This window comes from Oncorhynchus keta, chromosome 5, assembly GCF_023373465.1.
Source record: "Oncorhynchus keta strain PuntledgeMale-10-30-2019 chromosome 5, Oket_V2, whole genome shotgun sequence".
NCBI lineage: Eukaryota > Metazoa > Chordata > Actinopteri > Salmoniformes > Salmonidae > Oncorhynchus > Oncorhynchus keta.
This window is the reverse complement of record NC_068425.1, coordinates 33,593,172-33,598,452: the sequence shown is the minus strand read 5'-3', so window position 1 is coordinate 33,598,452 and position 5,281 is coordinate 33,593,172. Positions and strand designations below refer to the sequence as shown.

Here is a 5,281-nt window from a genome sequence, read left to right as displayed (position 1 = left end):
AATCAAGATGTAGGGACTAGGATTTAGATTAGGACAGAGATTCAATCAAGAGGTAGGGACTAGCACTTAGATTAGGACAGAGATTCAATCAGGAGGTAGGGACTAGCACTTAGATTAGGACAGAGATTCAATCAGGAGGTAGGGACTAGCACTTAGATTAGGACAGAGATTCAATCAGGAGGTAGGGACTAGCACTTAGATTAGGACAGAGATTCAATCAGGAGGTAGGGACTAGCACTTAGATTGGACAGAGATTCAATCAAGAGGTAGGGACTAGCACTTAGATTAGGACAGAGATTCAATCAAGATGTAGGGACTAGGATTTAGATTAGGACAGAGATTCAATCAAGACGTAAGGACTAGGATTTAGATTAGGACAGAGATTCAATCAAGAGGTAGGGACTAGGATTTAGATTAGGACAGAGATTCAATCAAGAGGTAGGGACTAGCACTTAAATTAGGACAGAGATTCAATCAAGATGTAGGGACTAGGATTTAGATTAGGACAGAGATTAAATCAAGATGTAAGGACTAGGATTTAAATTAGGACAGAGATTCAATCAAGATGTAAGGACTAGGATTTAGATTAGGACAGAGATTCAATCAGGACGTAGGGACTAGGATTTAGATTAGGACAGAGATTCAATCAGGAGGTAGGGACTAGGATTTAGATTAGGACAGAGATTCAATCAGGAGGTAGGGACTAGGATTTAGATTAGGACAGAGATTCAATCAAGATGTAAGGACTAGGATTTAGATTAGGACAGAGATTCAATCAAGATGTAAGGACTAGGATTTAAATTAGGACAGAGATTCAATCAGGACGTAGGGACTAGGATTTAGATTAGGACAGAGATTCAATCAGGACGTAGGGACTAGGATTTAGATTAGGACAGAGATTCAATCAAGATGTAAGGACTAGGATTTAGATTAGGACAGAGATTCAATCAGGACGTAGGGACTAGGATTTAGATTAGGACAGAGATTCAATCAGGAGGTAGGGACTAGCATTTAGATTAGGACAGAGATTCAATCCAGATGTAGGGACTAGCACTTAGATTAGGACAGAGATTCAATCAAGATGTAGGGACTAGGATTTAGATTAGGACAGAGATTCAATCAGGAGGTAGGGACTAGGACTTAGATTAGGACAGAGATTCAATCAGGAGGTAGGGACTAGCACTTAGATTAGGACAGAGATTCAATCAGATGTAGGGACTAGGATTTAGATTAGGACAGAGATTCAATCAGGAGGTAGGGACTAGGATTTAGATTAGGACAGAGATTCAATCAAGATGTAAGGACTAGGATTTAGATTAGGACAGAGATTCAATCAGGACGTAGGGACTAGGATTTAGATTAGGACAGAGATTCAATCAGGACGTAGGGACTAGGATTTAGATTAGGACAGAGATTCAATCAAGATGTAGGGACTAGGATTTAGATTAGGACAGAGATTCAATCAGGACGTAGGGACTAGGATTTAGATTAGGACAGAGATTCAATCAGGAGGTAGGGACTAGCACTTAGATTAGGACAGAGATTCAATCAGGAGGTAGGGACTAGGATTTAGATTAGGACAGAGATTCAATCAAGATGTAGGGACTAGGATTTAGATTAGGACAGAGATTCAATCCGAGGCAGGTTGTAGCGCATTTGACATTAACCTTTGGTGACAAGAACTTGCAACCCCCCCAAAATTCCCAACATTATGCAAACGTCAGCACTTCAACCGTGCAATAACCAAATGGGGGAGGGAAGCTCTCACTAGCAAGCTTTGACATAGACTACCACCATGTGATTCAGAAGACAGTACAACCATAGACTACCACCATGTGATTCAGAAGACAGTACAACCACAGACTACAACCATGTGATTAAGAAGGTACTGTACAACCACGGGGGGGGGATTTCACCAACAGGGGGAAGCAGTGTAACTGCCCAGTCAGATCTCACCAACAGAGGACAGCAGTGTAACTGCCCAGTCAGATCTCACCAACAGGGGACAGCAGTGTAACTGCCCAGTCAGATCTCACCAACAGGGGGCAGCAGTGTAACTGCCCAGTCAGATCTCACCAACAGAGGACAGCAGTGTAACTGCCCAGTCAGATCTCACCAACAGGGGGCAGCAGTGTAACTGCCCAGTCAGATCTCACCAACAGGGGGCAGCAGTATAACTGCCCAGTCAGATCTCACCAACAGGGGGCAGCAGTATAACTGCCCAGTCAGATCTCACCAACAGGGGGCAGCAGTATAACTGCGCAGTCAGATCTCACCAACAGAGGGCAGCAGTGTAACTGCCCAGTCAGATCTCACCAACAGGGGGCAGCAGTGTAACTGCCCAGTCAGATCTCACCAACAGGGGACAGCAGTGTAGCTGCCCAGTCAGATTTCACCAACAGGGGGCAGCAGTGTAACTGCCCAGTCAGATTTCACCAACAGGGGGCAGCAATGTAACTGCCCAGTCAGATCTCACCAACAGGGGACAGCAGTGTAACTGCCCAGTCAGATCTCACCAACAGGAGGCAGCAGTATAACTGCCCAGTCAGATCTCACCAACAGGGGACAGCAGTGTAACTGCCCAGTCAGATCTCACCAACAGGGGGCAGCAGTGTAACTGCCCAGTCAGATCTCACCAACAGGGGGCAGCAGTGTAACTGCCCAGTCAGATCTCACCAACAGGGGACAGCAGTGTAACTGCCCAGTCAGATCTCACCAACAGGGGACAGCAGTGTAACTGCCCAGTCAGATCTCACCAACAGGGGGCAGCAGTGTAACTGCCCAGTCAGATCTCACCAACAGGGGGCAACAGTGTAACTGCCCAGTCAGATCTCACCAACAGGGGGCAGCAGTGTAACTGCCCAGTCAGATCTCACCAACAGGGGGCAGCAGTGTAACTGCCCAGTCAGATCTCACCAACAGGGGGCAACAGTGTAACTGCCCAGTCAGATCTCACCAACAGGGGGCAGCAATGTAACTGCCCAGTCAGATCTCACCAACAGGGGGCAGCAGTGTAACTGCCTAGTCAGATCTCACCAACAGGGGGCAGCAATGTAACTGCCCAGTCAGATCTCACCAACAGGGGCCAACAGTGTAACTGCCCAGTCAGATCTCACCAACAGGGGACAGCAGTGTAACTGCCCAGTCAGATCTCACCAACAGGGGACAGCAGTGTAACTGCCCAGTCAGATCTCACCAACAGGGGACAGCAGTGTAACTGCCCAGTCAGATCTCACCAACAGGGGGCAACAGTGTAACTGCCCAGTCAGATCTCACCAACAGGGGGCAGCAGTGTAACTGCCCCGTCAGAATACAAAAGGTAGAAAAGTTAAGAAGAGAAATACAGTTGGTTGTCTTATGACAACACAATGCTTAACAGAGACTTACATAACGCATTGGACACTACAAATATATTGCAGAAAGTCAGGTCAAAAGTGCATCAGCACGAAAGTAAAACAAAAACTGCCTTGTGGATGAAGTACCTTGGTCAAGGGCACAACGGCAGTAGATGGCACATGAGATTGTAGCAGTTCTCATCTCACTTATCTCCTGTAAACTCTTCCACATACAGTTCATACACCCTTGACAACATAAATCACCAACTGACTTTTTAAATACCGTGAGGTGTTCATATTTTCTATTTTACTAGGCAAGTCAGTTAAGAACAAATTCTTATTTTACAATGACGGCCTCCCCGCCAAACCCTCCCCTAACCCAGACAACGCCGGAACAATTGTGCGCCGCCCTATGGGACTCCCGATCACGGCCAGTTGTGATACACCCCGGGATCGAGCCAGGGTCTGTAGTGACGCCTCTAGCACTGAGATGCAGTGCCTTAGACCTCTGCGCCACTATCATCAGTTGATAGAAACATGCTGTGTGAAATGAAATATGTGTCACTCCAGTCCTGAATAGCTACTGGGAATGTGTGTTGGTTCCAGCCCAGCAGTAATACACTTCATTGAGCTCATTGTGGTCCATGTTGAAGACCATGTTTCATTAACAGGAAACGGTGGAAGATGGAGATCCCTCTACTATCTGTACTGTCAAATAAACAATACAACAACAAAAACCAGGAAGAGGCCTGAGGTGTGTGTCACATTGTCACATTCCCTCAGCTGTGTGTGTGTGTGTGTGTGTGTGTGTGTGTGTGTGTGTGTGTGTGTGTGTGTGTGTGTGTGTGTGTGTGTGTGTGTGTGTGTGTGTGTGTGTGTGTGTGTGTGTGTGTGTGTGTGTGTGTGTGTGGGTCACTGACAGATTCAGTGCAATGACATCATAGACCAAATCCATAATCCAAGATACCCTGCTCCTTTTAACAATGTATTGACTTTAACTCACATGTCAAACTCATTCCACGGAGGGACGAGTATTTTTGCTCCTCCCTTGTAATCGGTTGATGAATTAAGGTTACTAATTAGTAAGGAACTCCCCTCACCTGGTTGTCTAGGTCTTAATTGAAAGGAAAAAACAAAAACCAGCAGACACTAGGCCCTCCATGGAATGAGTTTGACACCCCTGGTTTAACTGGTCCTTACTCTGCTCATCTCTCTCTGTCTCTCTCTCTCCCCTTGTCTATATTCACAACAACTACACATGACTGACAGTCCTGTCTAACCTCACACCAAACTGTTCATGATGGTCTTCACATCTTTCTCTCACACACACACACACACACACACACACACACACACACACACACACACACACACACACATACAGGGTATAATCCATATAGAAATTGTCAGTACCTTTTAGTGTGTGTCTGCGTGTATTCCTCCAGCCCAGTCCAACAGCCTTGTCTGTCTACTGTCACATCCTGCTCTGTTTACACCAGTCTGTCCCTCCTTCTGGAGTTATGCAAGAACGAGATAAACAAGTCTAGCCTTCCTCTCTCCACAAATCTCACTTGGTTTCTCTCTCTTTCTCTCTCTCTCTCTATTTCTCTCTCTCTATTTCTCTCTCTCTCTCTCTCTCTATTTCTCTCTCTCTCTCTCTCTCTCTCTCTCTCTCTCTCTCTCTCTCTCTCTCTCTCTCTCTCTCTCTCTCTCTCTCTCTCTCTCTCTCTCTCTCTCTCTCTCTCTCTCTCACAGACACACTCACACACACTTTCTCTGTGACACAGTTCTCTTAGGTGTTGCCTGTGCTAAGAGCTGATCTGATCTGAATCTCAGAAATGTAAATAAACCCTGCTATACAATCTCCAATGGCAAACACATCTGTTGAAATATGTCTTCCTGTTCTTAGTACTGTTGTTATCACTGAATGCCTAAGTGTCACCAAA

General features: G+C 45.9%; 1 pseudogene; it reads right to left on the bottom strand.

Moving 5' to 3' along the window:
* Nucleotides 1-4,928, bottom strand: part of LOC118376607 (epidermal growth factor receptor kinase substrate 8-like protein 1) — a 30,104-nt pseudogene extending 25,176 nt beyond the window's left edge.
* Between the last annotated feature and the right edge of the window lie 353 nt (nt 4,929-5,281).